The following is a 12988-nucleotide window of genomic DNA, read 5'->3' as shown; positions in this document are numbered from 1 at the left end:
TGTGTGTGTGTGTGTGCGCATGTGTGTATAAACTAATTCCAGCATCACCCAGAGACCTTGTATTCCCCAGGCCTCCAGCAGCCTCAGGGTATGTTTCCTATTAAGGATTTATTTGCCTCTGAGAAGTGATCTTTCTGGCCCCTGAAAGAGGTTCTATGCCCATTTAATGCCTGTTAGAAGCTCCCTAAGATTGGATTGAGCAGGTGGTCTCAGAATACAGGTTTCAATGCACATTATTCATACAGAAAATAAGATCAGAGCTGAGAAAATCTAGTTTTTAAGATAGGTAAAAACGAGTCAAGTTGTCATTCTGGGTTGACCTTGGACGACTCATTTACCCTATGTCTTCACCCCTCAAGATAATATAGGGAAACAGTTCCTGCCCCCTTCCTACCACATTAGAGCATTGTGTAGGCTTTTGGAGTTTTTCTGTATACTTGCTTTGGAAATGTAAGAATTACTGACGTTATCATGATTCAACATTTACCAGTGGCCGTGTGGGAGATGGGCATTTTCTGGCTGACATGCAAATAATAATGGATCCAATTTGTCCCACGTGCATCAAGTCACCTCCTGCTGATAAATAGAAATCCAGGAGTTCACACACAAGCTAGCCTCAGGTAAACCATGGATTGAACTCTATTTTTAGCAAATAGAACTCTGGCAAAATGTGTCATCAAGTGAAAACCTCTTCCAGACTTTCTCACCCGTGGCTCCTTTGTGCTCACATGCAATAGCAGTACAGATTAAGAAGGTCACTTTGAGCCACATTAAGTTATAAAAGAAAACTCCAGCCCATGTGCCAATGGCCATACAAATCCAAAAGTCAGTGTCTCCTCCTGGGCAGTAATCTATCCAACTGTCTCCTGGGCTTTCTCACCAGGAGGCCTCACCAGCTGCTCAAAGCTAACACAGGGACAACTAAGCTGATGCTTCTTTCTGCTAGGCACCCCACTTTCCCCACACAGGCACACACTCAGTCTGAGGCAATTACAGGCAATTTTATTTTCTTCAGCAAATTGTCTCAATTTGGTTGTTTCATGTTTCCTGCCACAGCCAAGCTCCCGCCTATTGATTCTGATATATGTTTCACAGAACCTCATTTTCATGCCTGTCACTAGAGTCCAAATCCAACATACAGATTGTTCTCACTGTGAAGAAGACAGTGTCTCTTCAGCAACCTCTTCAGGTCTTGATTTCCTGAGAAAACAGCCCCTTCTCTCCAGATTACATGCTAAAATCACCACTGTCTCCTTTCAATCCCTCCATAAGCTCATCTGGGACATTTTTCATATCAGTGCTGAAATGGCATCTTTTTCCTATGTTTCCTGACTATCTGTATGTCTCTGGGCAGCCTCTCTGTCAGCCAGACAAATCCTCCTGCCCTTGCAGGCTGTCGCCAAGCTTAATTTTAGCATTTCACAAATTACAGTAAGTCCTGCTAATGAGATCAAAGCATTCATCCCTGCATGCTGGCCAGACTTGAGATGATTCTTCTTGACATAGCAAACAACCTCAAAAATTTCTTATGAGTCAGCTAAGGAGCAGTGAGGCATGCGAAATCATAGGACAAGTTCACACATTCAAACATAATGACTCGGAGGATCACTTAACATGAAAGTCATGTTCATACTTTGGCTGCCAACTCAGGCAGGGCTGAAGGACAGACTTCTGCAGAAATACCTTTTCAGAGAGTATTATATTTAGGCCATCCCTAAACACTTTCAACTAGGCAACTGTGGCCTTTGTCATGTTAGTAAATTTGGTCCTTTTGATAAAGAAGCCCAGCATCTCCAAAGCCCAAACTGTCTGGTCAGTCCCTGTCACCTGTTACTACAGAAATTATTTTCTCAAGCTCCTTGATTGAAAAACAATCAATTGAATTCTTCTATAAATCTATATAATCTTACCTCTTTCTGCTTTATTTATGCCCACTAATCTGTTTAGCAAAGAAATTATTTCTTTGTATCACCTTTTTATTGCCCTACTTTGCAGTTAAAAAGTGGTTGAGAAAGCTTCTTGCCTCTTCCCAACAGCATTTGGGAGAGTAACATGTATGCACAATTCCTTCCTGGCTCTTCTCTTTGAGTATCTCTGGTATCCCAAGAATTTAAATGTTAGGGATGTTGACAAGAGGGCTGACATTTCCCATCCAAAGTCTGGAAGGAGATCAGTCCTGTGAAATAGACAGGCTGATCTTCAACGTTCACTGGAGTTATGATTAAGGGAAAGTCTCAGAGGCCAAGTATTATCAGGTAACAGAGGTGACCTCAAGGACCAATATGGGCAGTGAAAAAATCAGAGAAGTTGGTTTTGTTCTTTTTTCCACATTCTCTTTCTTCATGTAGAAATGTGGAGAAGGTGGATCATTTGCTTTTCTTCCTTCCACCTTATCTCCTACATATTTTATTTATTATCTTCTTATAGATTAACTTTATTACAGAAATACTTTAAAACTCCAAATTAATTAAAATTGGATTAAAGTCATATGAATGATGATTTCATCAGGTAACAGAGGTGACCTCAAGGTCCAATATGGGGCTAAGGTTTGAGAAGACAAGAACCATCACATTCCAGCACTTTGCACAGTACTCAGTATGTAGTCATTAAATATTTGTGTAATAAATGAATAAACAAAGGAATGGAAGAAATCTACTTCACAAAGTTGAGGTAAGAATTAAATGGGATGACTGTTCTTGACACAGAGTAAATATTCAGTACTTTCTCCCTTTTTCTCCACAAAATAGCTAGAGACAATTCCCTCTATCCCATACCTCCAAGAAGTTTTTATAGGTAGCAGGTCAAAATGTTCAATTCATTACCCTACTGGTCCACCAAAAATATTCAGCAAGCAAGGTCCAAAATGTCCTTGAGGAGAGTCTGAACCCAGGTTACAAAATTGGATAGTACTCCATCCTTAGCTCTGGAACCCCCCAGAATTGTCTTAGCAAATACCTCCATGTAGGAAGGATGTTTTCAAGATAAGTCTCCCTCCCTGATGAGTGAGTGGTCACAGCTAAGCACCACTCAGCATCTCTTCCCATGGCTGCTTCTGCACTCAGTGCCTCATGTTCCAGAGAGAACTCTGAAGAAAGAATACATTTCTGGTTTACCTGGTCAGTAACAAAAGTTGAGAAAGAGAACGATATTGGATAATTCCAGGTTACACTATATTTTTATATTAACTATAAACTGATATCTTCCTGAGATGGTCTGAGTACAATCCTTATCAAAGATGTGACAAGAAACTTTGGACCTTTTGAGTTCTTTCCATCCCTAGAGATTTTTGAACAACTTTTTAAAATCCTCACATTAAAAAAAAAAAAAGAAAAAAGTAATAGCAGGGCCTACTTCATTCCTCCACTGGAAAGCTTTCTCATTTGGTAGGACACAGATTATTATCTAGCATACATTAATATAGTTTGGCCAAAAGAAACGACTGTTAGAAAAACCTTTTCCATTGAACACCTTAAAACAATCCCAACCAATCTCATAATTTTCCTCAAATAAAATACCAAGACCAATTGAAAGTTTTCTTTAAGTAAATGACAATTCATTAAAAAGTAAATGTGGAAGATTTAATATTTTTATTCTAACCTTGGATCAGTATTTGTATTCAGAAATTAAAAAGAAATGAAACTATTATATAACAACTTTATTTTTTCCAATTGAAGTTTCACTGATAGATTATATTTGTAATACATATATATGCATAATTCATATCTGTATATATAATATATACTATTAATCTTACATGTTCAAATATTAACATTCTTAGTTGAAACTTTGTCATCAGATTTAAGTATCATTATATACTATATGTCACATCCTTCTCTAAAAGCCTATTCTGATACCAGTTGCTATAATACAATTCAATTCTGGAGCTCACCATCTGGAATTAAAAGGCACAGTATGCAAGACAGCCCTTACTTCAGATGCCAGACACAGGTGGTATCCCCAGGCCACCTGTACTTTTGTCCAACTGACAAACCCAGGGGGTTCCCATGACCACCCCTCAGGTTTGATAAGTCACTAGAACAATTCACAGAACTCAGAAAAGCACTACACTTACAATTAATAGTTTTCTTATAAAGGATAACCAACAGGACCAGCTAGATGAAGAATCACACAGGGAAAGGTCCGAGAGGGTCTTTAATGCAGAGCTTGCATGTCCTTTCCATATGGAATTTGAGTGTGTCACCATTCTAACACATTCATGTATCCACCAACCAGGAAGCTCTACTGAGCTTCAGTGTCCAAAGTTTGTAATGGAGGTTATATTACATAGGCACGACTGATAACTTGATCTCCTGCCTGTCTTCCCTCCCTGGAGGTCAGGCTGCCTCAAAGGCCCAACCCTCTAATCACATGGTCTTTCTGGTGACCAGCCCTCATCCTGAGCCATCTCATTAGCATAAATTCAGGTGTGATCCAAGGGAGTCATGAATAACAAAGATCCTCCTCTCCACTGGGAAATTCCAAGGGTTTTAGAAGCTCTGTGTTAGGATCTATGGACAAAGACCAAACAAATTCTTTACTATACAACAGAGCCCAATGACACAAAATCAAACACAGTCAAGTAAAGCAATTCTATACATAGCCAGGTACATGGTTTTCTTATGATCTGGCATGAAAGAAGTGTCAGTTTTAGATCATCTCTAAAGGCAAAATGAGTTACTTATCTCCCTAGCTGTGCTTCATAATTATCGACTCCCTCAGCTATATCTTTAAAATTTACATTACCTAATTAAGACCCTAAAAATCTACATGTGAAAAGAAACTTGGCAGCCATCAGCATAACCAAGTCATGCAACTTACCATCACTAATACTGGGACAATATACATCATGAGACTTCTTATATACTGAACTAAGAAGGATACAACATCATTTCTGTAGCATTGCTACTCAAAATTCATAACTTGAATCTATTCATGAGGAAACATCAGTTAAACATATACTGAAGGAAGAAAGAGAGGGAAGATGGCGGCGTAGGAGGACGCTGGGCTCACCGCGCGTCCTGCTGATCACTTAGATTCCACCTACACCTGCCTAAATAACCCAGAAAAACACCAGAGGATTAGCAGAATGGATTCGCCGGAGCCAAGCGCAGACGAGAGGCCCACGGAAGAGGGTAGGAAGGGCAGCGAGGCGGTGCACGCTCCACGGACTGGCGGGAGGGAGCCGGGGCGGAGGGGCGGCTCGCCGGCCAAGCAGAGCCCCCGAGTCTGGCTTGCAAAAAGCGGAGGGGCCTGACGGACTGTGTTCCGACAGCAAGCGCGACTTAGCGTCTGGGAGGTCATAAGTTAACAGCTCTGCTCAGAAAGCGGGAAGGCTGGAGGACAAAGGGAAGGAGAGCTGCTGAGCCACCTGATGACAGAGCTCAGTTTGGTGGGGAACAAAGGTGCTCGCCAGCGCCATCTCCCCCACCCATCCCCCAGCCAAAATCCCAAAGAGAACCAGTTCCTGCCAGGGAACTTGCTCGCTCCCCGCAAACACCCAACTCTGCACTTCTGTGGAACCAAACCTCCGGCAGCGGATCTGACTCCCTCCTGCTGCCACAGGGCCCCTCCTGAAGTGGATCACCTAAGGAGAAGCAAGCTAAGCCTGCCCCTCCTGCCCCTGTGCACCTTGCCTACCCACCCCAGCTAAGACGCCAGATCCCCAGCATCACAAGCCTGGCAGTGTGCAAGTAGCCCAGACAGGCCACCCCACCCCACAGTGAATCTCGCCCCTAGGAGAGGGGAAGAGAAGGCACACACCAGTCTGACTGTGGACACAGCGGTGGGCTGGGGGCAGACATCAGGTCTGACTGCGTGTCCGCCCACCAACTCCAGTTATACACCACAGCACAGGGGAAGTGCCCTGCAGGTCCTCACCACACCAGGGACTATCCAAAATGACCAAGCGGAAGAATTCCCCTCAGAAGAATCTCCAGGAAATAACAACAGCTAATGAGCTGATCAAAAAGGATTTAAATAATATAACAGAAAGTGAATTTAGAATAATAGTCATAAAATTAATTGCTGGGCTTGAAAACAGTATAGCTGACAGCAGAGAATCTCTTGCTACAGAGATCAAGGGACTAAGGAACGGTCACGAGGAGCTGAAAAACGCTTTAAACGAAATGCATAACAAAATGGAAACCACCACGGCTCGGATTGAAGAGGCAGAGGAGAGAATAGGTGAACTAGAAGATAAAGTTATGGAAAAAGAGGAAGCTGAGAAAAAGAGAGATAAAAAAATCCAGGAGTATGAGGGGAAAATTAGAGAACTAAGTGATACACTAAAAAGAAATAATATACGCATCATTGGTATCCCAGAGGAGGAAGAGAGAGGGAAAGGTGCTGAAGGGGTACTTGAAGAAATAATAGCTGAGAACTTCCCTGAAGTGGGGAGGGAAAAAGGCATTGAAATCCAAGAGGCACAGAGAACTCCCTTCAGACATAACTTGAATCGATCTTCTGCACGACATATCATAGTGAAACTGGCAAAATACAAGGATAAAGAGAAAATTCTGAAAGCAGCAAGGGGTAAACGTGCCCTCACATATAAAGGGAGACCTATAAGACTCATGACTGATCTCTCTTTTGAAACTTGGCAGGCCAGAAAGAATTGGCACGAGATTTTCAGTGTGCTAGACAGAAAAAATATGCAGCCGAGAATCCTTTATCCAGCAAGTCTGTCATTTAGAATAGAAGGAAAGATAAAGGTCTTCCCAAACAAACAAAAACTGAAGGAATTTGTCACCACTAAACCAGCCCTACAAGAGATCCTAAGGGGGACCCTGTGAGACAAAGTACCAGAGACATCACTACAAGCATAAAACATACAGACATCACAATGACTCTAAACCCATATCTTTCTATAATAACACTGAATGTAAATGGATTAAATGCGCCAACCAAAAGACATAGGGTATCAGAATGGATAAAAAAACAAGACCCATCTATTTGCTGTCTACAAGAGACTCATTTTAGACCTGAGGACACCTTTAGATTGAGAGTGAGGGGATGGAGAACTATTTATCATGCTACTGGAAGCCAAAAGAAAGCTGGAGTAGCCATACTTATATCCGACAAACTAGACTTTAAATTAAAGGCTGTAACAAGAGATGAAGAAGGACATTATATAATAGTGACAGGGTCTATCCATCAGGAAGAGCTAACAATTATAAATGTCTATGCGCCGAATACCGGAGCGCCCAAATATATAAAACAATTACTCATAAACACAAGCAACCTTATTGATAAGAATGTGGTAATTGCAGGGGACTTTAACACCCCACTTACAGAAATGGATAGATCATCTAGACACACGGTCAATAAAGAAACAAGGGCCCTGAATGAGACATTGGATCAGATGGACTTGACAGATCTATTTAGAACTCTGCATCCCAAAGCAACAGAATATACTTTCTTCTCAAGTGCACATGGAACATTCTCCAAGATAGATCATATACTGGGTCACAAAACAGCCCTTCATAAGTTTACAAGAATTGAAATCATACCATGCATACTTTCAGACCACAATGCTATGAAGCTTGAAATCAACCACAGAAAAAAGTCTGGAAAACCTCCCAAAGCATGGAGGTTAAAGAACACCCTACTAACGAATGAGTGGGTCAACCAGGCAATTCGAGAAGAAATTAAAAAATATATGGAAACAAACGAAAATGAAAATACAACAATCCAAACGCTTTGGGACGCAGCGAAGGCAGTCCTGAGAGGAAAATACATTGCAATCCAGGCTTATCTCAAGAAACAAGAAACATCCCAAATACAAAATCTAACAGCACACCTAAAGGAAATAGAAGCAGAACAGCAAAGGCAGCCTAAACCCAGCAGAAGAAGAGAAATAATAAAGATCAGAGCAGAAATAAACAATATAGAATCTAAAAAAACTGTAGAGCAGATCAACAAAACCAAGAGTTGGTTTTTTGAAAAAATAAACAAAATGGACAAACCTCTAGCCAGGCTTCTCAAAAAGAAAAGGGAGATGACCCAAATTTGTATCTCCCTCAGAGATACAAACAATTATCAGGGAATACTATGAAAAATTATATGCCAACAAATTGGACAACCTGGAAGAAATGGACAAATTCCTGAACACCCACACTCTTCCAAAACTCAATCAGGAGGAAATAGAAAGCTTGAACAGACCCATCACCAGCGAAGAAATTGAATCGGTTATCAAAAATCTCCCAACAAATAAGAGTCCAGGACCAGATGGCTTCCCAGGGGAGTTCTACCAGACGTTTAAAGCAGAGATAATACCTATCCTTCCCAAGCTATTCCAAGAAATAGAAAGGGAAGGAAAACTTCCAGACTCATTCTATGAAGCCAGTATTACTTTGATTCCTAAACCAGACAGAGACCCAGTAAGAAAAGAGAACTACAGGCCAATATCCCTGATGAATATGGATGCAAAAATTCTCAATAAGATACTAGCAAATCGAATTCAACGGCATATAAAAAGAATTATTCACCATGATCAACTGGGATTCATTCCTGGGATGCTGGGCTGGTTCAACATTCACAAATCAATCAACGTGATACATCACATTAACAAAAAAAAAGAGAAGAACCATATGATCCTGTCAATCGATGCAGAAAAGGCCTTTGACAAAATCCAGCACCCTTTCTTCATAAAAACCCTTGAGAAAGTCGGGATAGAAGGAACATACTTAAAGATCATAAAAGCCATTTATGAAAAGCCCACAGCTAACATCATCCTCAACGGGGAAAAACTGAGAGCTTTTTCCCTGAGATCAGGAACACGACAGGGATGCCCACTCTCACCGCTGTTGTTTAACATAGTGCTGGAAGTTCTAGCATCAGCAATCAGACAACAAAAGGAAATCAAAGGCATCAAAATTGGCAAAGATGAAGTCAAGCTTTCGCTTTTTGCAGATGACATGATATTATACATGGAAAATCCGATAGCCTCCACCAAAAGTCTGCTAGAACTGATCCATGAATTCAGCCAAGTTGCAGGATACAAAATCAATGTACAGAAATCAGTTGCATTCTTATGCACTAACAATGAAGCAACAGAAAGACAAATAAAGAAACTGATCCCATTCACAATTGCACCAAGAAGCACAAAATACCTAGGAATAAATCTAACCAAAGATGTAAAGGATCTGTATGCTGAAAATTATAGAAAGCTTATGAAGGTAATTGAAGAAGATTTAAAGAAATGGAAAGACATTCCGTGCTCATGGATTGGAAGAATAAATATTGTCAAAATGTCAATACTACCCAAAGCTATCTATACATTCAATGCAATCCCAATCAAAATGGCACCAGCATTCTTCTCGAAACTAGAACAAGCAATCCTAAAATTCATATGGAACCACAAAAGGCCCCGAATAGCCAAAGTAATTTTGAAGAAGAAGACCAACGCAGGAGGCATCACAATCCCAGACTTTAGCCTCTACTACAAAGCTGTCATCATCAAGACAGCATGGTATTGGCACAAAAACAGACACATAGACCAATGGAATAGAATAGAAACCCCAGAACTAGACCCACAAACGTATGGCCAACTCATCTTTGACAAAGCAGGAAAGAACATCCAGTGGAAAAAAGACAGTCTCTTTAACAAATGGTGCTGGGAGAACTGGACAGCAACATGCAGAAGGTTGAAACTAGACCACTTTCTCACACCATTCACAAAAATAAACTCAAAATGGATAAAGGACCTGAATGTGAGACAGGAAACCATCAAAACCCTAGAGGAGAAAGCAGGAAAAGACCTCTCTGACCTCAGCCGTAGCAATCTCTTACTCGACACATCCCCAAAGGCAAGGGAATTAAAAGCAAAAGTGAATTACTGGGACCTTATGAAGATAAAAAGCTTCTGCACAGCAAAGGAAACAACCAACAAAACTAAAAGGCAACCAACGGAATGGGAAAAGATATTTGCAAATGACATATCGGACAAAGGGCTAGTATCCAAAATCTATAAAGAGCTCACCAAACTCCACACCCGAAAAGCAAATAACCCAGTGAAGAAATGGGCAGAAAACATGAATAGACACTTCTCTAAAGAAGACATCCGGATGGCCAAGAGGCACATGAAAAGATGTTCAGCGTCGCTCCTTATCAGGGAAATACAAATCAAAACCACACTCAGGTATCACCTCACGCCAGTCAGAGTGGCCAAAATGAACAAATCAGGAGACTATAGATGCTGGAGAGGATGTGGAGAAACGGGAACCCTCTTGCACTGTTGGTGGGAATGCAAATTGGTGCAGCCGCTCTGGAAAGCAGTGTGGAGGTTCCTCAGAAAATTAAAAATAGACCTACCCTATGACCCAGCAATAGCACTGCTAGGAATTTATCCAAGGGACACAGGAGTACTGATGCATAGGGGCACTTGTACCCCAATGTGTATAGCAGCACTCTCAACAATAGCCAAATTATGGAAAGAGCCTAAATGTCCATCAACTGATGAATGGATAAAGAAATTGTGGTTTATATACACTATGGAATACTACGTGGCAATGAGAAAAAATGAAATATGGCCTTTTGTAGCAACGTGGATGGAACTGGAGAGTGTGATGCTAAGTGAAATAAGCCATACAGAGAAAGACAGATACCATATGGTTTCACTCTTATGTGGATCCTGAGAAACTTAACAGGAACCCATGGGGGAGGGGAAGGAAAAAAAAAAAAAGAGGTTAGAGTGGGAGAGAGCCAAAGCATAAGAGACTGTTGAGAACTGAGAACAAACTAAGGGTTGATGGGGGGTGGGAGGGAGGAGAGGGTGGGTGATGGGTATTGAGGAGGGCACCTTTTGGGATGAGCACTGGGTGTTGTATGGAAACCAATTTGACAATAAATTTCATATATAAATTAAAAAAAATAAATAAAATAAACATATACTGAAGGATGTTTTACAAAATAAGTGGCCTGTACTCTTCACTAATGTCAAGGTCATGAAAAACAAAGACAGACTGAGGAATGGTTCCAGAAAAAAGAGATTAGGAAAAGATAACGAAAGAAAAAGTAGTCCTGTGACATTATCACATCAATTGATGCAATATGTATATGGACTGTGAATCAAATATTATTGCAATGCTATATTTCCTGATTTTGGTAATTGTATTGTACAGTGAGATGTACACATGTAACAGGATTTGCTTATTCTTATAAAACATACATCAACATATTTAAGAGTCACCATGATGTGTCTGTACCTCTTTTGCAAATGATTCTCCCTGAGAAATAGGAGGGAGTTTTGGTAAATGATAAGACAAAAGGGGTAAAATGTAAGCAATAGTGATTTTCTTGGTATAGGGTATATAGAGGTTCTTTGGACCATATTTATAACATTTCATTAAGCTTAAAACTATATCAAAGTAAAAAAGTAAAACAAGACATGTGTGAAAATGGAAAAGATGTGTAATATTGCAGAGAAAACACATAACTAGACTAAAAGAAATACAGAAAGAGATGCTATGATTTTGGTACCTACTTTTTTAATTCTAACTTTGGAGATCTTGATAAAAAGATATTCTCATTTATTATCTTCATTCTTAAGATTTTTTTTGAAACCTTTTCTCAACTTGAATTTCTGTGTCCCCATTCTCACCAAATGGGGAGTATTTTTTTTTCTTTTCATCTTTCTTTTTTCTTTTTTACTGGTTTTCATTTAGAATCCTGTACTTTGCACTGCAGGAAACACAACATTGAACAAAGCATGTTTCCTACTCGATAAGCCTATAATTTCATATAGCAGATAGGCTTTCTCATATTCAACTGTTTACATGTGATAAGAATTGAAATATTAAAAGTGATACAAAGTGTTATAAGAGCACGTGAGTCTGAGGTCCTGCTGAGTTTTGAGATGAAGGGAATTGATAAGGGAAGAAGAAGGTGGAAAGCCATCCCAAGGCATCTGGTCTCCCCCAGCTCTGGGCAGCCCTAACAAACCCTATCACTACCTTTTACTACAAAGGAATGTTCATATTATTTCCACAATATTTCTTTCAAAAGCAATTGTTGATAACTTAAAGTTGAAAGAGAGTTTCATAATCATTTCCTCTTCTATTTTTTCCTCCTATGTTCTTCTTTCCTCTCTGCCCCATGCCTGGCAGAGTAAATACTAATTATTCACTCAACAACCAGTGGGCAAGAATTGGAATTTAGCTTTGACTTCCAATGAGCTTGGGCAGTACAATCCAGGTTTCAGTTTGGCTAGAATCATAAGCAGAGAGAAGCAAATCCCGGCTCAGGTAAGAATGAAATTTGGTGGAATCAAGAGGAGATTCTTCACTGGTTTGGTTGAAGAAATTTTCATGCACCAAAAGTGAGCACCATTTGCTATTTTTCCATATATCAAAGTAGAGTCCCTGGAAATGAACTGAGAAGTGAGAGATGGTCGGAATAATTCTCTTTTTTTTTTTTTTTTTGAGAGAGAGAGAGAGAGCATGAGCAGGGGAAGGACAAAGGGAGAGGGAGACAGAGAATCTTAAGCAGGCTCCACACTCAGCACAGAGCCCAATACAGGGCTTGATCTCATGACCTAAGCTGAAATCAAGAGCCAAATGCTTAACCAGCTAAACCACCCAGGCAACCCAGAATAATTTTTGATGTATAAGTTTTAATGCCGTAAAATCTGACCCAGAGAAAAATGTTACATTAGTTATATTGTTTAAATGGGAGACTCCAAATGGATCCCCATAATATATAGTCTACAAATCCACTCTAATCCTCACCATTCCTCTCTTTGAGAAACTACAGAGAAACAATAAATGACTGTGATATGTCAAAAGAGCCCTTGTTCATCCTGTTCTACGAGCTTGAGGGTCCATATATTTTTCAATAGTAGATGTGATCTTTAGAAATCATGATGCCTCTATGTGATTTTTCCACACCCATTGAGATAGCTCCGACCAACTGAAATAGATTACTTGAAAAAAATATAAAAGAAGTAGAAGTAGTACTTTTATTTTGTCAAGATGGATGAAATCAGACTCCT

The sequence above is a fragment of the Herpailurus yagouaroundi genome, unplaced genomic scaffold (assembly GCF_014898765.1).
Source record: "Herpailurus yagouaroundi ecotype Mexico unplaced genomic scaffold, PumYag 203, whole genome shotgun sequence".
Lineage (NCBI taxonomy): Eukaryota > Metazoa > Chordata > Mammalia > Carnivora > Felidae > Herpailurus > Herpailurus yagouaroundi.
The sequence above is the reverse complement of the archived record's forward strand: the minus strand, read 5'-3'. Positions refer to the sequence as shown.